This window comes from Rutilus rutilus (genome assembly GCF_951802725.1).
Source record: "Rutilus rutilus genome assembly, chromosome: 11".
Lineage (NCBI taxonomy): Eukaryota > Metazoa > Chordata > Actinopteri > Cypriniformes > Leuciscidae > Rutilus > Rutilus rutilus.
The window spans coordinates 21,008,471-21,034,899 of NC_140216.1; the positions used below are offsets into that span (position 1 = coordinate 21,008,471).

Sequence of the window (26,429 nt, forward strand, 5' to 3'; positions counted from 1 at the left end):
TTAAAGAAATAACGTGTGTTGTTGCATTGCATTGCATTGCATTGCACTAACAATCTAACGTTATGCACTGAAGAGTAACATATAGGTTATGCACTTCTCGCATTGCATTGCTTTGCATTGCATTGCACTAACGATCTAACGTTGTGCACTGAAGAATAACATATAGGTTATGCACTTCTCGCATTGCATTGCATTGCATTGCACACCAGAACTAAATCATTCCCATGTTCATTCAAGAGATGATATGTGTGTTGTTGCATTGCATTGCATTGCATTCCACTAACGATCTAACGTTGTGCACTGAAGAATAACATATAGGTTATGCCCTTGTTGCATTGCATTGCACACCAGAACTAACTCATTCCCATGTTCATTAACAAGATAACATGTGTTGTTGCATTGCATTGCATTGCATTGCATTGCATTGCACTAACGATCTAACGTTGTGCATTGAAGAATAACATAGGCTATGCACTTCTTGCATTGCACACCAGAACTAACTTATTCCAATGTTAATTAACGAGATAACGTGTGTTGTTGCATTGCATTGCATTGCATTACACTAACGATCTAACGTTGTGCATTGAAGAATAACATATAAGTTATGCACTTTTCGCATTGCATTGCATTGCACACCAGAACTAACTCATTCCCATGTTCATTAAAGACATAACGTGTGTTGTTGCATTGCATTGCATTGCATTACACTAACGATCTAACGTTGTGCATTGAAGAATAACATATAAGTTATGCACTTTTCACATTGCATTGCATTGCACACCAGAACTAACTCATTCCCATGTTCATTAAAGAGATAACATATATGTTGTTGCATTGCATTGCACAAACGATCTAACGTTGTGCACTGAAGAGTAACATATAGGTTATGCACATTTCTCATTACGTTGCATTGCATTGCATTGCATTGCATTGCACTAACAATCTAACGTTATGCACTGAAGAGTAACATATAGGTTATGCACTTATCGCATTGCATTGCTTTGCATTGCATTGCACGCACGATCTAACGTTGTGCATTGAAGAATAACATAGGCTAATGCACTTCTTGCATTGCACACCAGAACTAACTTATTCCAATGTTCATTAACGAGATAACGTATGTTGTTGCATTGCATTGCACGAACGATCTAACGTTCTGCATTGAAGAATAACATAGGCTATGCACTTCTTAAATTGCACACCAGAACTAACTTATTCCAATGTTAATTAACGAGATAACGTGTGTTGTTGCATTGCATTGCATTGCACTAACGATCTAACGTTGTGCATTGAAGAATAACATATAAGTTATGCACTTTTCGCATTGCTTTGAATTGCACACCAGAACTAACTCATTCCCATGGTCATTAAAGAGATAACATTTGTGTGTTGAATTGCATTGTATGTGCATTGCACTAACAATCTAACGTTGTGCACTGAAGAATAACATATAGATTATGCACTTTTCGCATTGCATTGCATTGCACACCAGAACTAAATCATTCCCATGTTCATTAAAGAGACGATGTGTGTTGTTGCATTGCATTGTATTGCATTGCATTGCACTAACAATCTAACGTTATGCACTGAAGAGTAACATATAGGTTATGCACTTCTCGCATTGCATTGCTTTGCATTGCATTGCACTAACGATCTAACGTTGTGCACTGAAGAATAACATATAGGTAATGCACTTTTTGCATTGCATTGCATTGCACACCAGAACTAACTCATTCCAATATTCATTAAAAAAATAACGTGTGTTGTTGCTTTGCATTGCATTGTATTGCATTGCATTGCATTGCACTAACAATCTAACGTTATGCACTGAAGAGTAACATATAGGTTATGCACTTCTCGCATTGCATTGCATTGCATTGCACACCAGAACTAAATCATTCCCATGTTCATTCAAGAGATGACATGTGTGTTGTTGCATTGCATTGCATTCCACTAACGATCTAACGTTGTGCACTGAAGAATAACATATAGGTTATGCCCTTTTTGCATTGCATTGCATTGCACACCAGAACTAACTCATTCCCATGTTCATTAAAGACATAACGTGTGTTGTTGCATTGCATTGCATTGCATTACACTAACGATCTAACGTTGTGCATTGAAGAATAACATATAAGTTATGCACTTTTCACATTGCATTGCATTGCACACCAGAACTAACTCATTCCCATGTTCATTAAAGAGATAACATATATGTTGTTGCATTGCATTGCACAAACGATCTAACGTTGTGCACTGAAGAGTAACATATAGGTTATGCACATTTCTCATTACGTTGCATTGCATTGCATTGCATTGCACTAACAATCTAACGTTATGCACTGAAGAGTAACATATAGGTTATGCACTTATCGCATTGCATTGCTTTGCATTGCATTGCACGCACGATCTAACGTTGTGCATTGAAGAATAACATAGGCTAATGCACTTCTTGCATTGCACACCAGAACTAACTTATTCCAATGTTCATTAACGAGATAACGTATGTTGTTGCATTGCATTGCACGAACGATCTAACGTTCTGCATTGAAGAATAACATAGATAGCCTATAGATAACCTAGATAGATAGCCTATAGATAACATAGATAGCACTTCTTGCATTGCACACCAGAACTAACTTATTCCAATGTTAATTAACGAGATAACGTGTGTTGTTGCATTGCATTGCATTGCACTAACGATCTAACGTTGTGCATTGAAGAATAACATATAAGTTATGCACTTTTCGCATTGCTTTGAATTGCACACCAGAACTAACTCATTCCCATGGTCATTAAAGAGATAACATTTGTGTGTTGAATTGCATTGTATGTGCATTGCACTAACAATCTAACGTTGTGCATTGAAGAATAACATATAAGTTATGCACTTTTCGCATTGCTTTGAATTGCACACCAGAACTAACTCATTCCCATGGTCATTAAAGAGATAACATTTGTGTGTTGAATTGCATTGTATGTGCATTGCACTAACAATCTAACGTTGTGCACTGAAGAATAACATATAGGTTATGCACTTTTCGCATTGCATTGCATTGCACACCAGAACTAAATCATTCCCATGTTCATTAAAGAGACGATGTGTGTTGTTGCATTGCATTGTATTGCATTGCATTGCACTAACAATCTAACGTTATGCACTGAAGAGTAACATATAGGTTATGCACTTCTCGCATTGCATTGCTTTGCATTGCATTCCACTAACGATCTAACGTTGTGCACTGAAGAATAACATATAGGTTATGCCCTTTTTGCATTGCATTGCATTGCACACCAGAACTAACTCATTCCCATGTTCATTAAAGACATAACGTGTGTTGTTGCATTGCATTGAATTGCATTGCACTAACGATCTAACGTTGTGGATTGAAGAATAACATATAAGTTATGCACTTTTCGCATTGCTTGCATTGCACACCAGAACTAACTCATTACCATGTTCATTAAAGAGATAACATATGTGTGTTGCATTGCATTGCATTGCATTGCATTGCACTAACAATCTAACGTTGTGCACTGAAGAATAACATATAGCTCATGCACTTTGTGCTTTGCATTGCATTGCACACCAGAACTAACTCATTCCCATGTTCATTAAAGAGATAACATATATGTGGTTGCATTGCATTGCACAAATGATCTAACGTTGTGCACTGAAGAGTAACATATAGGTTATGCACATTTCTCATTGCATTGCATTGCATTGCATTGCACTAACGATCTAAGGTTGTACATTGAAGAATAACATATAGGTTATGCACTTCTCACATTGCATTGCTTTGCATTGCATTGCACTAACGATCTAACGTTGTGCACTGATGAAAAACATATAGGTTATACACTTCTCGCATTGCATTGCATTGCATTGCACACCAGAACTAAATCATTCCCATGTTCATTCAAGAGATGATATGTGTGTTGTTGCATTGCATTGCATTGCATTCCACTAACGATCTAACGTTGTGCACTGAAGAATAACATATAAGTTATGCACTTCTTGCATTGCACACCAGAACTAACTCATTCCCATGTTCATTAACGAGATAACGTGTGTTGTTGCATTGCATTGCATTGCATTGCATTGCACTAACGATCTAAGGTTGTACATTGAAGAATAACATATAAGTTATGCACTTTTTGCATTGCATTGCACACCAGAACTAAATCATTCCAGTGTTCATTCAAGAGAAGATATGTGTGTTGTTGCATTGCATTGCATTGCATTGCACTAACGATCTAACATTGTGCACTAAAGAATAACATATAGGTTATGCACTTTTTGCATTGCATTGCATTGCAAACCAGAACTAACTCATTCCCATGTTCATTAAAGAGATAACTAACTCATTCCCATGTTCATTAAAGAGATAACATATGTGTTGTTGCATTGCATTGCATTGCACACCAGAACTATCTCATTTCCATGTTCATTAAAGAGATAACATATGTTTTGTTGCATTGCATTGCACAAACGATCTAACGTTGTGCACTGAAGAATAACATATAGGTTATGCACTTTTGCATTGCATTGCATTGCATTGCACACCAGAACTAACTCATTCCCATGTTCATTAAAGAGATAACGTGTGTTGTTGCATTGCATTGCATTGCACGCACGATCTAAAGTTGTGCATTGTAGAATAACATAGGCTATGCACTTCTTGCATTGCATTGCACACCAGAACTAAATCATTCCCATGTTCATTAAAGAAATAACGTGTGTTGTTGCATTGCATTGCATTGCATTGCACTAACAATCTAACGTTATGCACTGAAGAGTAACATATAGGTTATGCACTTCTCGCATTGCATTGCTTTGCATTGCATTTCACTAACGATCTAACGTTGTGCACTGAAGAATAACATATAGGTTATGCACTTCTCGCATTGCATTGCATTGCATTGCACACCAGAACTAAATCATTCCCATGTTCATTCAAGAGATGATATGTGTGTTGTTGCATTGCATTGCATTGCATTGCATTGCATTGCATTCCACTAACGATCTAACGTTGTGCACTGAAGAATAACATATAGGTTATGCCCTTTTTGCATTGCATTGCACACCAGAACTAACTCATTCCCATGTTCATTAACGAGATAACGTGTGTTGTTGCATTGCATTGCATTGCACTAACGATCTAACGTTGTGCATTGAAGAATAACATAGGCTATGCACTTCTTGCATTGCACACCAGAACTAACTCATTCCCATGTTCATTATAGAGATAACATATGTATGTTGCATTGCATTGCATTGCACTAACGATCTAACGTTGTGCACTGAAAAATTACATATAGGTTATGCACTTTTAGCATTGCATTGCACACCAGAACTAAATCAATCCCATGTTCATTAAAGAGATAACATGTGTGATGTTGCATTGCATTGCACGCACGATCTAACGTTGTGCATTGAAGAATAACATATGCTATGCACTTCTTGCATTGCATTGCACATTCAATGTTCACTAAAGAAATAACGTGTGTTGTTGCATTGCATTGCATTGCATTGCACTAACGATCTAACCTTGTGCACTGAAGAATAACATATAGGTTATGCACTTCTCGCATTGCATTGCATTGCACACCAGAACTAAATCATTCCAGTGTTCATTCAAGAGAAGATATGTGTGTTGTTGCATTGCATTGCATTGCATTGCATTGCACTAACGATCTAACGTTGTGCACTAAAGAATAACATATAGGTTATGCACTTTTTGCATTGCATTGCATTGCAAACCAGAACTAACTCATTCCCATGTTCATTAAAGAGATAACGTGTGTATTGTTGCATTGCATTGTATTGCATTGCATTGCATTGCACTAACGATCTTACGTTGTGCACTGAAGAATAACATATAGGTTATGCACTTTTTGCATTGCATTGCATTGCAAACCAGAACTAACTCATTCCCATGTTCATTAAAGAGATAACGTGTGTTTTTGCATTGCATTGCATTGCATTGCACGCACGATGTAACGTTGTGCTTTGAAGAATAACATAGGCTATGCACTTCTGGCATTGCATTGCATACCAGAACAAAATCATTCCAATGCTCATTAAAGACATAACGTGTGTTGTTGCATTGCATTGCATTGCACTAACGATCTAACGTTGTGCACTGAAGAATAACATAGCTATGCACTTCTTGCATTAATGCAATGCGCACACCAGCACTAAATCATTCCCATGTTCATTAAACACATAACGTGTGTTAATTGCATTGCATTGCATTGCATTGCATTGCATTGCATTGCATTGTATTGTATTGCATTGCACACCAGAACTAACTCATTCCCATGTTCATTAAAGAGATAACATATGTGTTGTTGCATTGCATTGCATTGCATTGCACACCAGAACTAACTCATTTCCATGTTCATTAAAGAGATAACATATGTTTTGTTGCATTGCATTGCACAAACGATCTAACGTTGTGCACTGAAGAATAACATATAGGTTATGCACTTTTGCATTGCATTGCATTGCATTGCACACCAGAACTAACTCATTCCCATGTTCATTAAAGAGATAACGTGTGTTGTTGCATTGCATTGCATTGCACGCACGATCTAAAGTTGTGCATTGTAGAATAACATAGGCTATGCACTTCTTGCATTGCATTGCACACCAGAACTAAATCATTCCCATGTTCATTAAAGAAATAACGTGTGTTGTTGCATTGCATTGCATTGCATTGCACTAACAATCTAACGTTATGCACTGAAGAGTAACATATAGGTTATGCACTTCTCGCATTGCATTGCATTGCACTAACGATCTAACGTTGTGCACTGAAGAATAACATATAGGTTATGCACTTCTCGCATTGCATTGCATTGCATTGCATTGCACACCAGAACTAAATCATTCCCATGTTCATTCAAGAGATGATATGTGTGTTGTTGCATTGCATTGCATTGCATTCCACTAACGATCTAACGTTGTGCACTGAAGAATAACATATAGGTTATGCCCTTTTTGCATTGCATTGCACACCAGAACTAACTCATTCCCATGTTCATTAACGAGATAACGTGTGTTGTTGCATTGCATTGCATTGCATTGCATTGCATTGCACTAACGATCTAACGTTGTGCATTGAAGAATAACATAGGCTATGCACTTCTTGCATTGCACACCAGAACTAACTTATTCCAATGTTCATTAACGAGATAACGTGTGTTGTTGCATTGCATTGCATTGCATTGCATTGCACTAACGATCTAAGGTTGTACATTGAAGAATAACATATAAGTTATGCACTTTTCGCATTGCATTGCATTGCACACCAGAACTAACTCATTCCCATGTTCATTATAGAGATAACATATGTATGTTGCATTGCATTGCATTGCATTGCACTAACGATCTAACGTTGTGCACTGAAGAGTAACATATAGGTTATGCACTTCTCGCATTGCATTGCATTGCATTGCATTGCACACCAGAACTAAATCATTCCCATGTTCATTCAAGAGATGATATGTGTGTTGTTGCATTGCATTGCATTGCATTCCACTAACGATCTAACGTTGTGCACTGAAGAATAACATATAGGTTATGCCCTTTTTGCATTGCATTGCAAACCAGAACTAACTCATTCCCATGTTCATTAAAGAGATAACGTGTGTGTTGTTGCATTGCATTGTATTGCATTGCATTGCATTGCACTAACGATCTTACGTTGTGCACTGAAGAATAACATATAGGTTATGCACTTTTTGCATTGCAAACCAGAACTAACTCATTCCCATGTTCATCAAAGAGATAATGTGTGTTTTTGCATTGCATTGCATTGCATTGCACGCACGATGTAACGTTGTGCTTTGAAGAATAACATAGGCTATGCACTTCTGGCATTGCATTGCATACCAAAACAAAATCATTCCAATGCTCATTAAAGACATAACGTGTGTTGTTGCATTGCATTGCATTGCATTGCATTGCACTAACGATCTAAGGTTGTACATTGAAGAATAACATATAAGTTATGCACTTTTCGCATTGCATTGCATTGCACACCAGAACTAACTCATTCCCATGTTCATTATAGAGATAACATATGTATGTTGCATTGCATTGCATTGCATTGCACTAACGATCTAACGTTGTGCACTGAAGAATTACATATAGGTTAGGGACCGTTCGGTATTTATGGAAGGGGCCACCGGAGGAAAATAGGGGAGGGTCATGTCTTTTTATTCTTTGTTGAGGGGAGGGTCATCCAACTTTTTTTAGTCTAGGGGGAGGGTCACCCAACTTTTATATTCATGAAAACAGCAACATTTCAAAGTGGCTTGTTTGGTGCTATTTATTTCCATTTAGCTCCATGTTGATCTCGCGTTATCAGCCCACCTTCGATATCAGATGGGTCTGACCCAACAAAAATCCAGTTCGGCGCTGTTTGACAGTGTGCGCTTCAGTTCGCGCTTAGAAAAAGTGCATCATGTCAGAACAGAATGCCAAAGAAATGTTTACCCGGCAAAGCTTTAAAGCACGAGCAAATAATGAACTTCATTGAACTGTGTTAAGTGCACAGTGTCCTGTGAGTAACTCTACCGCTGCATTAACATGTGATGTGAACGTACGTCGAGTTTAACAGACTGAGGCGCCAGAACTGCTGATAGAATGTGCGCTGTAGGGCGATACTGCATATTTTAGTTTCCATTCTTATTTTGTTTCCACGATGTGTAAGATGTAGGGCTACCACCAGCCGCGGCGCTACCATTGGGCCCGGGTGGGCATTTAGGTCCGGGCCCACCCATTTTCTATAGCCTATGGTTTTGTACGTTTCTTCTTTCGGATCTATTTGCGATGATCGATCCAAATTCTAAACAGTTTACATGCTTCGTCCTTGTTACATTATTCATTAAGATAATAATTAATAAATGCATGCATAATTATCAGTGAACTTGATAAATGTTGGAGATATGTTTTACATGCATGCACAAACAAATGCATTTCAACTTGTGTGTGCAAAATTCAGAATAAAATGAATGTGCAACAATTTGTACAAATACAGAGTCTAGGCCTACTGTGTTGTTACCATTAAATAAGCTCATTTAGTTTCATTTTTGTTAAAATATAATAATGTTATTTTTTCATCTATGTTGATTATGAAAAGTGAACCGCACACACGAGTAGCCTATACGCAATATCGAGAGACATGGAGCGGGTCAGACATGATTTTGACCACTTAATTAAGTTTTGTTTTGCAGAAAACGCTTTTTTAAGTGAATTTCGTTTTGTATAAATTGAATCTTAATTTTATTTTATTTTTTTATCAACCAATTGCCAAATACCAAATATAGCAGACAACACAATTATAGAGGCGCCCGCGTGATCACTTGCACTGCTCGTAAACAGGAGCGCATCTCATCCTAACTTAACGAAACTCAGCATATGCCTCAAATAGCCTACATGAAATATATCTTAAGAAAGCTTGAAATGTCTTTTTAACCATTTAAAACGAAAAGAAATAGGCTACTCTCTGGTTATGTAATGATGTGCATTTCTCTCTATAGGCGTGTTCACTACTACGGAGATGGCGATCGTCAACTTCATCTTTACAGCTGTTGTTGCTGTTAATAAACTAAAAATAATAGGCTTGTAATTTTATTAAACAATAAATTAAATGAAATTTTTATTGTATTAAAAAAGCAACAAAAAAATCCCGTTTAATAGTGTGTGTGTGTGTGTGTGTGTGTGTGTGTGTGTCGAAATAATTTGTCCGCAGCTGCTCAAAAAAAAAAAAAAAAAAAAAAACCGGTCAAAAACCCCACTGTCAGTGTTTTGTAAGGAACATGCAAATATGTTCAATATAGCAGGAGACATTTTAATTGTTTACTAATAAAACAGTTATTTTTTATGTCAGTGTCGGCTAGACAGATGAAGTTGACGACTCGCGATCTTCGCAGCGCTACCACATCTTTAAATCACTATTAGTAGGCTATTATTTAAGTTAACATAAAATACATAGACCTACACCACAAAAACTAGTTGAGGATAAATTCGTTAAAATTGGGCGATTCCAGTGAATGGACGTGACATTTGCAGTCAAAACTTAAAATAAAAATTCTCAGAAAATGCATTTATTTGAAACGTCTGAAAGGAGTCAAGACATTAGAAAAATATCAGTCTACACATGCGTTTTATATTTAATATGAGGGAAATATATGTGACGTGACACAAAAAAATCTTTAACTTTTAGGTGGCAAAATATTTTTTAGTAATTCTATAAATTACACTGTGCAGACCAAGATATATATACCCACCGGATGAATAAAGATCGGCCTCCACAGAAAATTAAATTTTATATTATTATTATTTTATTTTTCGTGTTTGCATTTATGTAAAAAAAAAAATATATATATATGTTACGGACGTGACAGTTCTCCATTACGGACATGACTGCTCTGAAGCGACTTTAAAAATTGCACAGAGAGCTCAAACAGAAAGTACAAAGCCTTTCTTTAAAGTGAATTTCGTTTTTTTATTAATTTTATCTTAATTTTAATCAATGTTTCATCTGGATTTAATAAATAAGAAGTAGTCTAAATATAGTAGAAAATAGATAATCATGACACGGAGGCGCGGGCGAGTGAACTGGACTCTTGTCTCATAAATGAACCGAAACTCAGTGTAAGGTAGGCTACTTGCCTCATAGACCTGAGAAATATATAGAAAGCTTGAAATGTCTACTTTTAAACATGCAGAACAATTCAAAACGAAGGAAAACAGACTGCTTTCTCCTTATGAAATGTGCATTTCTCTCTGGCGCGTTCTGGGAAGATCGCGACGCATCGTCAACTTCATCTTTGCAGTCGACACAGAAAACACTTGTTTATTAAAAACAATTAAAATGTCTAGCAATATATGACATTAATAATCATTACTTTTGCCGGTTCTTTGTGACAGCTTTTAGATGCTTTATTCGCAACGCCACCCACATGTTGAACGAGTCACAGGCATCAGCACCGAAAACATGATTTTTTTTCAAATCTAAAATAAAAAATCGTGATACGAACCGAATCGTAGGTTTGGTCTATCGTTACAGCCAGATGAGAAAGCAACAGTTTATGGTTTAAAAAACAAACAAACAATGGCTATCTGAACATCTTTGCCAAGCGCAAACCAGTACAGAACAATAAATTATCGGGGAGGGTCATGCCTTTTTTCACAATCATTTTGGAGGGTCATAGAAAAATGTATTGCTGGCGAAGGGAGGGTCATGTCTTTTTTGACAACAGATCTCAAAACTCCTCCGGTGGCCCCTTAAATAAATAACGAACAGTCCCTTAATGCACTTTTAGCATTGCATTGCACACCAGAACTAAATCAATCCCATGTTCATTAAAGAGATAACATGTGTGATGTTGCATTGCATTGCACGCACGATCTAACGTTGTGCATTGAAGAATAACATAGGCTATGCACTTCTTGCATTGCATTGCACATTCAATGTTCATTAAAGAAATAACGTGTGTTGTTGCATTGCATTGCATTGCATTGCACTAACGATCTAACGTTGTGCACTGAAGAATAACATATAGGTTATGCACGTCTCGCATTGCATTGCATTGCACACCAGAACTAAATCATTCCAGTGTTCATTCAAGAGAAGATATGTGTGTTGTTGCATTGCATTGCATTGCATTGCATTGCACTAACGATCTAACGTTGTGCACTAAAGAATAACATATAGGTTATGCACTTTTTGCATTGCATTGCATTGCAAACCAGAACTAACTCATTCCCATGTTCATTAAAGAGATAACGTGTGTGTTGTTGCATTGCATTGTATTGCATTGCATTGCATTGCACTAACGATCTTACGTTGTGCACTGAAGAATAACATATAGGTTATGCACTTTTTGCATTGCATTGCATTGCAAACCAGAGCTAACTCATTCCCATGTTCATTAAAGAGATAACGTGTGTTTTTGCATTGCATTGCATTGCATTGCATTGCACGCACGATGTAACGTTGTGCTTTGAAGAATAACATAGGCTATGCACTTCTGGCATTGCATTGCATACCAGAACATAATCATTCCAATGCTCATTAAAGACATAACGTGTGTTGTTGCATTGCATTGCATTGCACTAACGATCTAACGTTGTGCACTGAAGAATAACATAGCTATGCACTTCTTGCATTAATGCAATGCGCACACCAGCACTAAATCATTCCCATGTTCATTAAAAAAGGTGATTGCTATTTTTTCTCAAAATAAGCTCAGTCAGTCAGATAGATAGATAGATAGATAGATAGAGTAAAAATAGAGTTTGTGTTGTTGAATCATTTTTTTTTTCTAGTAGGCTACATCTTAAAATATAGAGCTCATGACAAATAAAAGTTCCAGATGGACAAACATTAAATGCAAAAACCAGTGTGAATAACAATATCTTAAAATAAACTAGAGAGTGGATACACAGATATGGCCTATTTATGAATGAAATTCATGCATTTATTTGTCATTTAAACTGATGCAAACAGGGAAAGAGAGTAGAAAAGACTTATTATCCTGTCGCCCCCTCTAGTGGACAGCACTAAGTATTACGGCCTTCATTGCTCAGATAAAGTCAATGGATTTTTTGGGAAAGTAAGTCTGACCAGTTAGAAAAAATATAAGCGAGTCAGACCAGTCTTAAGGTCTGAGCTGAGTTTGGTGAAGCATTAAAGTTCTAGGCGAGTCAATTTCTCGTCTATAATAATGTAATGTTCAAATATGATGGCTTTCTTAAGCCAACATAATAAAGAAAACTCAGAGAAACATCGACCAATTCAGTATGTAATAAAATTGTATTAGTTTTATAATAAAATTAATAACATTTTAAAGGTATGCCGTGCTCTTCAACCGACATGATTTTAATTAATCCCAAACCTGGTAATTTTGTCAGTATTAATGTACGTTCACTGATTCTAGCTTCTCTCTTTTCTGTCTCTTTCTTTTCATGTGACATGCTTACATTCTTAAATATAAACTTTATTTCTATTAAATTTTCAAAATTATTTATAGCCTACATATGTCACACACGCCTACCTGCCTTTTGATGTAAATAAAAAGACGAGAGTGGTACATGTTACGGACATATTATCATGGTACAGTTCAGCCTATTATTTTTATTTCCACTTCCCTTTTATCCAAAGATACGGAACTACTTGCACTGTATTTATCAATGGGAAATACATCATGCTAAATTACGTGACCAGCAACATATTTCTGCTTCAAATATTGTGCCTAGTTAACTGTGAGTGGTGGTTTCAGACATTATTTTATTAAAGTGCATTTGTCAGTGCCGCACTCGTACTGACTCTTTATTCTGCCTGACAGAAAGAAAAGCTCGTAGCTTACTGAAGGCGGAGCGTTTTGACCAATCAGATGAAAGGGGCGTTTCAGCGCCGCCTACGTGTGCAAATGAAATATCGAACCCATAAACCGATTTGTAAACCACAAACGAAAAATGAAAAATCGAGCCAAAATCTAATTTTTCGTTTTTTAAACTAAACTAAAAAAACGAATAAACGAGCTGGGTCCTAATCCGTGTACAATCAGGGTATCTTCCGTCCATTTAATTTCCTATTTGAAATGAAATAAGCAGAAACGAGAAACGGCGCCTTTATTCGTTTTTTCGTTTTTTTCCAAAAAACGAAAAAACGAGATTTCGGCTTGATTTTTCGTTTTTTAGTTCACAGGCAAAAAACGAATAAATGACTTCAAAATTCGTTTTGCACATGTGGACGGTCATGAGGCGCCCCTGTCAGCCGATTGGTCAAGAAAATCTGATCATGTGACATCATCGGTAGTTCCCCAGGTTTATTCAACAAAATAATAGTCCTATGGCTCTGCGTACCGCATATTAAACTGTTCAGGGCAGGTCCTGGGCTTACTTATGTGCAACTTAACGCGTTTCAGATAAATATTTATATATCAGAAATATTAATTAATCTGCACCCAGACGGTTTTATTAGCTGTGCGGAGTTAATCTGTGTGTTGCTGCGCTAGACAGCGCAGCGGGTGAAGCACAATGTTCAGTCAAGTGTAGCATAATATGCAGCAGTCATAACTCTTCTTTTAGACAATACGCTCAGTTTTGGACAAGGGGTGGTTATTGCAAATACTGTAATGCAAAACTGCTGATGGTGGTGGGTACCGCGATGATGGTAAATACAATTGTACTGTAACTGTTGCCGCGAGAGTGAGACAGGGAGATGATTGACAGGACGATAGCGGAGGAAAAAGCACAAGATTTTGTTAGTAAAGAAATATTTATTTGTTTAATATAAAAGTGAGTTTGTCTTTGAAAACAACAACAAAACGGTGAAATAACAGTGTGATCACAAAACTGAGCGTTCGTTTTAAAGGGAAATTTCCAAATATATTTTATTTATTTGTTAGCCTATAATGCTGTTGTTTTATGCTAGGCTACAAGTTTAATACTATGCGGATGCGGGAGTTAAAACTGTGCTGGGCTATGTTGGTGACCCAGTGTAATTGTCTACGCCTACAGCGTAAAATACAACCACAAACACACGTAATATGTATGCATAGCCAAAACACAACACGAGTTTGTTTAAACTTGATTTTTATTACCACCCATATTTTTTTTTCTTCCGGACTCCACGCCAGAGGTCCCCCCTCAGCACCCCTAACCCTTATGTTGCGGGTCAATTTGAACCGTTTAGGGTGCTTTCACATCTGTAGTTCCGTTCATTCCGGACCAAGGGAGAAAATTATACTTTGTAGCATTTTTCAGGCGTTTTGGTTCCTTTTCACACCACACTGATTGCTCTGGTCCGAATCAGTTGATGAAACGAACCAAAATGTAGTCACGTGACAACATCCACATCACTCGTTGGCCTTGAACATATTTCTGCAATTCGATTGTCAGAATTAACGTGCGGGCAGCTGGTTTAGTCCAAAAATGCGCGGTTCTTTGGCAGTTGGGTCTGTTCGAGGTCGGATCACTTTCTCACCACAAACGAACCGCTCCTGAGTTCGTTTGAAAGCGTATTGTTTGGTCCGCTTTTGGTGCGCGCACCCGAGTGCGATTGCTGCATTCACACCTGCCCAAACGAACCGCACCAAGGGGGAAAACGAACTCTAGTGCGATTCAGAAGCAGGTGTGAAAGAACCCTTTCTAGTTGTTGGAAATACTGGTTAACCTATGGTTTTTTCTTGATATTTTGTGACTTTTTCTCATTTATCATGACGAACATGCAAAGTTTCAACATGCTGATGTGTTTTGACATAGCCTATACAAACAAAATTACTAGGCTATAGTAGGTTACGTTCCTGATGTTCACGGGTCAATTTGACCCAAACATTTTAACGCTCTAATGCAACTGTAGGCTACTGACCCAAAATAATAAAATTGCTTGGTTATATATATATATATATATATTTTTTTTTACAACCTTATGAAGCTAAAATTAGCTTTTCCACTTATTGACAAAATATTTTGTCAGCCACAGATGGTAAAAATGAGCCATCATTTATTGTTTCAATAATATTAAACCTTTGTTTGTTGGTATTTTGTGACTTTTTTTCATTTATCATCATGATCATGCATGCAAAGTTGCTGATGATAACATGCTTGATAACAAATAAGCTCTCATTTCTATATTCAAGATATCTGAAATACCTAGCTTTTAACCTTTTATGATTTTCAAAGGCAGCTTTACAGAGCCAATAAATAAATAAAAAAACATTTATTTGATGTATGTTTTTGTTATGTTTTGTTTCTCACTCCCATATGAGTGAATAATGAGCTTTCCCACAATTTTGCTTAGTGTGGCACAAGACTTTGGCATAGACAGCAGGAAAAATGAGCTCCCAAAGATTGACATTCAAATAAGTAATTTCACAGGTTTTGATGATACTGATAAGAAGATGTTTCTGAGTTAGAGGATGCTTCAGAGATTGAGGAAAATGTTGTTGAAGATACAGAAAATGAATGAAACTAGGGAAACTAGGGAACTATGTCTATAGGAAACTAAAGGGAAAGTTAACTTAGGAAAAGTAAACATTATTTTCATTATACAGCTACATTTAATTGTTCAGTTATGATGTTATAGGCATAAAATGTATAAAAAAAATTAAAACGTAAAAAAAAATATGCAAAAAAAGTCAGTAGGCCTATAGACTACTGTTTATAAAAAGAAAACGGTTTTAAAAATGGTTAAAAAACAATTTGACCAATTTGTCAATTTGACCCGCTTCGTAAGTAGCCTAATCGAACAGTGCACAAGGGTACGTTCAGCATATAGCGCTTATTTTAGATTTTTTTAATGTTTGACAACATCTTCCTCCACTCTTTGAACAATTTTAATTAACATTAGCCTATTCGTTATTAACAAAGCGAATAAGACGGATGAGATAACACAAGTAAATGAAAGACCTATGGATTAACCTTTCAAACGAATGCGGTTCATTGTTATTTTTTAATGAAAACACAACAACAATAAAATAGTAGGCTACAATAAAAAAAAAAAAAACTCCTGCATAGTATTAAACTTGAATTAACAAAACGATTAAGACGGAATAACAACAGCATAGGCTAACAAATAAATAAAATATATTTGGAAATTTTCCCTTTAAAACGAACGCTCAGTTTTGTGATCACACTGTTATTTCACCGTTTTGTTGTTGTTTTCAAAGACAAACTCACTTATATTAAACAAATAATCGTTACGCTATCGTCCTGTCAATCATCTCCCTGTCTCACTCTCGCGGCTACAGTTACAGTACAATTTTATTTACCATCATCGCGGTACCCACCACCATCAGCAGTTTTGCATTACAGTATTTGCAATAACCACCCCTTGTCCAAAACTGAGCGTATTGTCTAAAAGAAGAGTTATGACTGCTGCGTATATGCTTGACTGAACATTGCTTCACCCGCTGCGCTGTCTAGCGCAGCACCAGATTTAGGCTAATAAAACCGTCTGGGTGCAGATTAATATTTAATATTTCTGATATATAAGGGTCAATATCACTATAAAGTGCCTTTGGTGTCCTCATCAGAATCGCTCAGTCATCATGAACATAATGCAAAATAATGAAATTCTGAGGTTGTATTATAAATGGCCAAACACTTACACACATACAAGAACAATGATACGTCTCTTGAAATGTGTTTTTCTGATTTTATACCATTTTCTTTGATTGGATGTGTTTGATTTTGGCATGTCCCACACGCTGCTCAGCTAACTTCAGTGAGTGTAAAAAGTGGTTAAATTACATAAAATTAAAATACTTTTTTAATGTACTTATTGTCCTCAGCAAGCTATTTAATAAAACAAGTCATTTTGATTATTTATATTTTATGTTCATAATAATATTAAGCAGTTTGCATGTGTCCCTGAAATTGCTGTCCACCCTGTCATTATGGGGTAAACGCCCCTTTAAGAAACCAACTGATGTACTCAGTGACATCCCCTCCCCCAATTGGTCTTTCTTCAGTGGAGGTTAAAACATCTGCAACACACACAGTAAGAATCTACACTTATATTTCCTAATTTTCATCATATTGTGTTTGTAGTTGCGTGTTGTCAAGCTTAACATGTCCACCCTGTCATTGTGAAATATTAGTTAATATAAAAACTTTTCATAAATTCTAAATATACATTTTAAACAGTGCACAGTCTGCTTCAACAGTGAATCACTTTGCTAACTGCTGTACACCATGTGCTCATTAAATACTAACTTTAGCCAAAAAATGTCCACCCTGTTCCATGACAGGGTGGACATTTGCAACTCCTGAAAATCAGCCTGAGCCAGGCCCCTCCTTCTTCTATATTGGTTAAGGGTTTCTTGAAGGTCCTGTTGTTTTTCTAATGTTCCACCGTTCTAGTTCCTCCATTAAAGCATCTGTCCACCCTGTCATGCCAAGTTCCACCCTGTCACTTTGTTGTCCACCCTGTCATTTTCAACTTTTATGATGAAAATTATCTAATTATTTTAACAAGTTAACAAAACCTTGTGTGTGGTTTCTTAATAAACAAATGAGGGCCAGTTAGTATTGTTTTAAAGTTTGACTAAATATCTTTGTTGTTAGATTTTATTTAGAATAGAATGTGCAACTATCGCATATTTTATTGGGCAATACACATTTAAGCAGTAACTTCATTATTATCAAAATACTTTTACCATTAACTAAAATGTTTTGTTGGGAAAGGGACACATTCTCTTTCCTCAGATCTACATTTTATAATCACTATGCAATGAAAATGTATTTATTCTACTATGAATTTGTCCATGACAGGGTGGACATATTTTATGGTTTGCTCTTATATTGTCAGCTTGCAGTTAATTTATAAAAAGTGCTGGAGCTTGACCAATATGCATTTCTAACAGCCTAATGTCTCCTTAATACAACACATATAAAGTTAAATGGAAAATCTCAGATTTTTTGGGGGAAATTGTGAAGTCTCAAAGGCACTTTATGGTGATTTTGACCCATAAATATTTCTCTGAAACGCGTTAAGTTGCACATAAGTAAGCCCAGAACCTGCCCTGAACAGTTTAATATGCGGTACGCAGAGCCATAGGACTATTATTTTGTTGAATAAACGTGGGGAACTACCGATGATGTCACATGCTCAGATTTTCTTGACCAATCGGCTGACAGGGGCGCCTCATGACCGTCCACATGTGCAAAACGAACTTTGAAGTCATTTATTCGTTTTTTTGCCTGTGAACTAAAAAACGAAAAATCAAGCCGAAATCTCGTTTTTTCGTTTTTTGGAAAAAACGAAAAAACGAAAAACCGTTTCTCGTTTCTGCTTATTTCATTTCAAATAGGAAATTAAATGGACGGAAGATACCCTGATTCGTGTCAATCCGTGTATCATTCGTTCAGTCGTTTTTTAATTTAATATTGAAAGTAGAAAAATGAGAAAACAGTTCCTTTTTCGATGTTCATTTTTTCCAAAACAACGAAAAACAAGAATTCAGCTTGATTTTTCGTTGTTCGTTCTTAGGTAGAAAAATTTATAAACAGCTGGAATATTTGATTTCTACATGTAGGCGGGAATGAAACGCCCCTTTCCTTTGATTTGTCAGCCGAAGATCAAACTGTCCCGTCATCAGTTCTTCCGGTTCTTCCTCAGTTCTGCACTGCAGAATAAGAGTCCTCGCGTTGTGATTCTTAACGCGTTTATTGCAACTACATTTCATCTTTTTTTTTCATCAAATAACCAGACTAACATGGCTCGACACAACCCGTACTGGGGAAACACTAGACAGGGCTTTCTTCTGTGTAGACCAGGAGTTCTCAAGTGCCAGGGGTTTGCTATTTTCCTATTTCCAAACTGTAAAGTCACGTTTATTTATTTGTTTATTTATTTTTATCATGAACCACGCTGTGTTTTATTCTTAAGTGACTATATAATGCATTTTACTTCAAATAATCTAAATGTTGACTTTGAAAAGTAGGCGCGTCAGAAGGCTATTCACTCTATTTTGGTTCATTTGCGGTGTGCGCCAGAAAGATGTTCAAGGAGACTGAGGCGCGCTAAAGCAGCGCATCATGTTGTTTTCTTTATTTTCCAAAGGCATGACATTTTGTAGTCATTTTGAATGTACACAAATAAAAATAAAAATGTTACTGTTTCGAATGACAGATTATTAAACGACAGAATATTATTATTTCCCCTGCTGAGCAACAAATCCAAGTGATGTCGCCGGCGCATCGCTCGCTCACACAGTATCTCTATCAGTTCACTTCTGACATTGCTAACATCGCAGCCTGTTCATTATTAAAATAAAACACAGCCAACCAAACATATAAAAAGTTATTCTGCTTAATTTAATTGGTCTGTTGTACAATATAAAGGCTGTGCCGCACAGTAGGCTAGCTGTTATTCCAAACTCATTTCCCTTGCTGTGAAGATGATGATTTAGCATATACGTGTATTGGGACTTGACTTAAGTATAAAAGCCTTCTTTACATTACTAGTTAGCATCCAAATATTACATTGCAAATATGGAAACTTTGGACCGAATGAGAGATGCGCGAAACCAACGTCGGTACAGTTTCAGTTTCGATTCAAATAAATTCGTTTAGGCTTGGCGTTTAAAATTGGCTAAATGTTGTTTATAATAAAGGACAAAATAGGCTATTTTTATAAGCTATTAGGCTATATTTTTATTGCACGTGGCTACTTATTTTTCATTCTTGTTGTTTTCTGAATAGGATACCATTCATTTAAGGATTTGACATAGGCTACAGTAAGGGGAAGTAAAATACGCATAGACATAGCCTATATGTTATTAATAGTGTTTATAATGTTAATGTTGCATTTTATTTACCGATCTTTTACACTATTTCTGAATAGGCTAATAATAAAATGCGTTTGTTTCCCTCTCAACATGACCCGGTGCGCTGCGATACAAGCGCACATCTTTGAGATATAAATTAATACATTTTAATAAAACACAAGGCCTACATCATAAAACTCAGAAGAGTATGTATTTTAATATCTCTGTTGTTCTCTGTTCTCCGGTTGTTAGATAGTCAGTCTGAATGTCATGCGTTTACGTTAATATAGACATATTGTGTATGCATTATTCTTTTCTTTTTGTATTAGTGTTAAAAATATTAAATTTACAACTAATTATATTGATTTATATCTTCATTTATTATTTTTAAAAAAATTATTGGGCGAGGGCGACCATGTAGGCTAACAGCCGTCATTTAGGCTACCTGCATACCCAGCTGATGCAAAGCGTAGGTGAATTTATATCTACACAGAAGAAAGCCCTGTCTAGTGTTTTCCCCAGTACGGATTGTGTCGAGCCATGTTAGTCTGGTTATTTGATGAAAAAAAAAGATGAAATGTAGTTGCAATAAACGCGTTAAGAATCACAACGCGAGGACTCTTATTCTGCAGTGCAGAACTGAGGAAGAACCGGAAGAACTGATGACGGGACAGTTTGATCTTCGGCTGACAAATCAAAGGAAAGGGGCGTTTCATTCCCGCCTACATGTAGAAATCAAATATTCCAGCTGTTTATAAATTTTTCTACCTAAGAACGAACAACGAAAAATCAAGCTGAATTCTTGTTTTTCGTTGTTTTGGAAAAAATGAACATCGAAAAAGGAACTGTTTTCTCATTTTTCTACTTTCAATATTAAATTAAAAAACGACTGAACGAATGATACACGGATTGTGTACGTTTTGATAGTTTGTTTTTTCGTTTGAAACACAAAACAAAATACTTTTTGATCATTTCATTTCCTGTTTGGAATGGAATAACGAGAAATGAAAACCAGCTCGTTTATTCGTTTTTTAGTTTAGTTTAAAAAACGAAAAATGAGATATTGGCTCGATTTTTCATTTTTCGTTTGTGGTTTACAAATCGGTTTATGGGTTCGAAATTTCATTTGCACACGTGGGCGGCGCTGAAACGCCCCTTTCATCTGATTGGTCAAAACGCTCCGCCTTCAGTAAGCTACGAGCTTTTCTTTCTGTCAGGCAGAATAAGAGTCAGTATGAGTGCGGCACTATAAAATAATGCACTATTATAATTATAATAGCTATTAACTATTATAATAGCGGCACTATTTAACGCACTATAAAATAATGTCTGAAACCACCACTCACTGTTAACTACGCACAATATTTGAAGCAGAAATATGTTGCTGGTCACGTAATTAAGCATGATGTATTTCCCATTGATAAATACAGTGCAAATTCCGTCTCTTTGGATAAAAGGGAAGTGGAAATAAAAATAATAGGCTGAACTGTACCATGATAATATGTCCTTAACATGTACCACTCTCGTCTTTTTATTTACATCAAAAGGCAGGTAGGCGTGTGTGACATATGTAGGCTATAAATAATTTTGAAAATTTAATAGAAATAAAGTTTATATTTAAGAATGTAAGTATGTGTAGCCTCACATGAAAAGAAAGAGACAGAAAAGAGAGAAGCTAGAATCAGTGAACGTACATTAATACTGACAAAATGACCAGGTTTGGGATTAATTAAAATCATGTCGGTTGAAGAGCACGGCATACCTTTAAAATGTTATTAGTTTTATTATACAATTTTATTACATACTGAATTGGTCGATGTTTCTCTGAGTTTTCTTTATTATGTTGGCTTAAGAAAGCCATCATATTTGAACATTATTATTATTATTATTTATTATTATTATGAGAAATTGACTCGCCTAGAACTTTAATGCTTCACCAAACTCAGCTCAGACCTTAAGACTGGTCTGACTCGCTTATATTTTTTCTAACTGGTCAGACTTACTTTCCCAAAAAATCCATTGACTTTAACTGAGCAATGAAGGTCGTAATACTTAATACTGTCCACTAGAGGGGGCGACAGGATTACGTCTTTTCTACTCTCTTTCCCTGTTTGCATCAGCTTAAATGACAAATAAATGCATGAATTTCATTCATAAATAGGCCATATCTGTGTATCCACTCTCTAGTTTATTTTAAGATATTGTTATTCACACTGGTTTTTGCATTTAATGTTTGTCCAACTGGAACTTTTATTTGTCATTATTTGTCATTTATTTGTTTATTAAAGTGCACTCAAGTCCACAATGGTTTCTTTCACCCAAATGTCTGTTCCCTCAAATAGTGCCATATTTAAAGTTTTTTGTCTTTTAGTATGAATATGTTAGCCTTACTGTTATCTATAAGCTAGTGTGCACCAAAACAATGACAAAATTCGCATTTAGAAGACCAAACCCAACGTTGAAAATGAAAATCAGTTTCAAGTACAGTAAAATCAAGCAAAGATTACAGATACTCAAAAAGTGTACAGTACTCAAGTAAATGTACTTTGTTACTGTCCACCTCTGGATGTTTTACACAACAAGCATATATTCCCATTGGGTTGTTGGGTTTTCATGTTTAATGAGAACTTTAGACATAATGATTTTTATACTGTACAAACTGTGTTATCCCCTAACTCTAATGTAACAGTTATGGGTAGGTCATCTACGGACATCTAATGTTACGGACATATTATCATGGTACAGTTCAGCCTATTATTGACTTTTATCCAAAGAGATATTTGAACTATTTGCACTGTATTTATCAACGGGAAATACATCATGCTAAACTAATCTGTCTGTCATATACTGTGACTCACATCAAGCGAAAGCTTGCAAGAAGCAGCAGCACGAATTACGTGACCAGCAACATATTTCTGCTTCAAATATTGTGCGTAGTTAACAGTGAGTGGTGGTTTCAGACATTATTTTATTAAAGTGCATTTGTCAGTGCCGCACTCGTACTGACTCTTATTCTGCCTGACAGAAAAAAAAGCTCGTAGCTTACTGAAGGCGGAGCGTTTTGACCAATCAGATGAAAGGGGCGTTTCAGCGCCGCCCACGTGTGCAAATGAAAGGCTGCGTCCGAAACCGCGTACTCAATGAGTAGGTACTTATTTTCAATGAGTACTTACTTAACGAGCGCTAAAAGAGTAGGTACTTTATAGCCAAATCTCGTTGAGTATGAATGCGAACCGGACATCTGCCATGTTGACGTTATCATGTGACCTACGACGCATTATCACCATAGAGATTATCACACGCGCAACAACTTAAAAGATTTGAACGACACGTTTAATTCATCTATCTGTAAATATTGATATTGATTAAACTTTCTCATTTTGAAGAAACTGCTGCCCATTTATTTTGTGAGTACATTTAGGGTTGATTAAAGTTCTTATATTTAACCCTACTAATGTGACCCACCGTTTTATCCTTACAATATTATTTATTTTTATTACGAAATCCCAAAATGGTCATCTCTTGAATGTTGTTAATTTCTTTATTTTATATCAAAACATTTTTATCCACAAGCAAAAGTGGCTAACTGCTTTATGTTTTCCTCTTTTTCTTGTTGAATTTAACTCTTGTTTCATCCCTCAGGCCTAGGCCTATAAATATATATATTTTTTTAAATGCATTTTTAAATGTATTATAATGAATTATTTAAGAAAAAATATATTAAAATATTCAACCTTGTACTAGGTTATTTTTTCCTGTGTAAAAAATCTCATATTATGTATGCAAACCCATGATATATATATATATATATATACACCTCATAACATCAGTAACTCAACAGCCCTACCTAGAACGGGTTTCCTCAGCGTTTGTAATGTCTGCACAAAGGGCAGCTGTGCAAAGATTTGCCTTTGGAGAAAACTGTTGATTTTATACTCAAAAAAATTTAGGTATCATTAATATTAAAAATTAATATTACCCCAGAATGAATTGCATTGATATCCCACCCCAAAACATACAATAATAACAACGATAAATGCTGACCAATACTTAATTATATTACTTTTTACTGAAAATAGTAGTAAAAAGTATATAGTGAACATATCTACATTTGCATTCAAACAATTAAATAAAGCATTAATTAAATAATTATATTGTATTTACTGACAACGAGAAATATTAATAAATTAGTAAAAGAATGAATGAAAGTCACCATCACACAATAAACAAATGCATATACAAGTCAACACATGAAACAAAGATTTATTCAAACTACAATCATGTATGTAGGCTGAAGGCGCTGAGGTTGTTGCGTGTTGTGTTGTGCTTCACAATCTGAGGCAATAAGGGCAGGTGGAGTGATGTAGGGACTCGTAAGGGCAGGTGGAGTGATGGAGGGACTCGTAAGGGCTGGTCTCGTAAGGGCTGGTGGAGTGATGGAGGGACTCGTAAGGGCTGGTCTCGTAAGGGCAGGTGGAGTGATGGAGGGACTCGTAAGGGCTGGTCTCGTAAGGGCAGGTGGAGTGATGGAGGGACTCATGGCACCATCTCCAGGATTCAGCTCTGGGCTCCTCATCCTCAGCACTCACACCAGCCTGCTGACATTTCAGATTCTACAAAATGCACAAACATAACACAAAAGCAGTCATTTTAACCACACGATGTCATATGATTTCAGTATTATTTAGAAGACAAAACCACTTTTTTTTCACAAACGCCGCCATCATCTTCCCTTGCAGGTCCTGCTCCACCACAAAAGCTGTGCAGCTAATGCACAGAAATCAAGAATCAGAAAAGTGCTGTAATAGCTCTGTTTGAAATTACAATAATTAGTTATTGTTATTAATTTCTGTGGTATACTCACTCAAAGCCTTTGATGGCAGCATTCAGCTTCATGAGCCACTCTCCACCGGATAAAAACACATCTGTTCATCTGACCCTGAAACATCCAGACAAGATTCACATTACCTCTGTGATTTATGAGCTTGTTTTAACTTTTTATCCAATATAAATGTTCCTCAATTTATCAACAGTACTAATGGACAAATAAAATAGATAACTTATGTTTAGTTACTTTATAGATTTGTTCTACATAATAGCACACATTCATCACTCTGATGTCTATTTCATGTTGTGATGTGCTCTTCTGCAATACTTACTTAAGATTTTCCTGTCAGAAGTAAATAGACATTTAAAATAAGCGTCTTTAGGATGTATATGGTTTATGTAAATCCACTTTAGAGACGTAACTTACGTGTCCTTACTGGAGCTCGCCTGTTAGCTAACGTTATACATAATAAAACGTGTTTTTACAGCAAAATCACAGCTATACTACACTGTGTAACGTCTTTACACCTTCAACAATTCAACAGTTTACTCTACAGTAGTTCAACACATGCAATTTTAAGGACCCGTGCTTACTCACATTTGAAAGCACCCGCGTCGCTGATCTCTGCGATGTTTGATAATGACGTATCCTCTCGCGTGGCCTCCTGGGATAGAAAAGTATTCATCTTCGAGCTCTTCAAAATCTGGGTTGAAGCAGTAAGCCATCCGGGAACTTCTCGCCTACTCTATTTTGAGTACTGAGGTTTCGGACATACTACTCTGTTCACGTACTGTTTTCCCCTACTATATAGTAGGGTCAAAATCACCATAAAGTGCCTTTGAGACTTCACAATTTCCACAAAAAAATCTGAGATTTTCCATTTAACTTCATATGTGTTGTATTAAGGAGACATTAGGCTGTTAGAAATGCATATTGGTCAAGCTCCAGCACTTTCTATAAATTAACTGCAAGCTGACAATATACGAGCAAACCATAAAATATGTCCACCCTGTCATGGACAAACTCATAGTAGAATAAATACATTTTCATTGCATAGTGATTATAAAATGTAGATCTGAGGAAAGAGAATGTGTCCCTTTCCCAACAAAACATTTTAGTTAATGGTAAAAGTATTTAGATAATAATGAAGTTACTGCTTAAATATGTATTGCCCAATAAAATATGCGATAGTTGCACATTCTATTCTAAATAAAATCTAACAACAAAGATATTTAGTCAAAATTTAAAACAATACTAACTGGCCCTCATTTGTTTATTAAGAAATCACAAGGTTTTGTTAACTTGT

General features: G+C 36.1%; 1 long non-coding RNA gene across 1 annotated transcript; it reads right to left on the reverse strand.

Moving 5' to 3' along the window:
* Window positions 1-24,544: 24,544 nt before the first annotated feature.
* Window positions 24,545-25,932, reverse strand: LOC311300220. The gene is made up of 3 exons (XR_014629240.1): window positions 25,721-25,932; window positions 25,160-25,234; window positions 24,545-24,908 (listed from the first exon to the last, which is right to left on the reverse strand). It is a non-coding gene; the product is annotated as an uncharacterized lncRNA (long non-coding RNA).
* Window positions 25,933-26,429: the final 497 nt, after the last annotated feature.